Genomic DNA, 550 nt, shown 5'->3' on the forward strand with positions numbered 1-550 from the left:
ATATATGTATATACTATATGTGTGTGCGTATGTATATATGTATATATATATTCATATATACATGTATATATGTATATACTATATGTGTGTGCGTATGTATATATGTATATATATATACACACACACATGCATGTGTATATATGTATATACGTATATATATATATATACATATATATTGGGACGCATGGTGAAAACCTCATTTACAACAGACGTTACATCTCTCACACGAAACGCACACACACACGTGTGCACATATCATCGCGCGTGCGCACATACAAACACATGATAGTCTCAAAGAAAATCCTTGCAACCAGAAAAACAACATAAGAAAAACGCAAAGCACAGAAGCCATTTCACAAACAATATATATATATATGCCTATGTGTATATGTGTGTGCATGTGCGAGTGTATATGCGGCGGTTTCAGTGAATCATAACTTATTGAAAAATCTCAAGTAGTTTGGATATTCTATGAATCATTAAATAAATTATTTCTAAGATCTTTCATTAATTAAAATTCACAATTCACATACAAGTTGTCAAGCTGCAA

This window comes from Octopus bimaculoides, chromosome 12 (assembly GCF_001194135.2).
Source record: "Octopus bimaculoides isolate UCB-OBI-ISO-001 chromosome 12, ASM119413v2, whole genome shotgun sequence".
NCBI classification, from domain to species: Eukaryota; Metazoa; Mollusca; class Cephalopoda; order Octopoda; family Octopodidae; genus Octopus; species Octopus bimaculoides.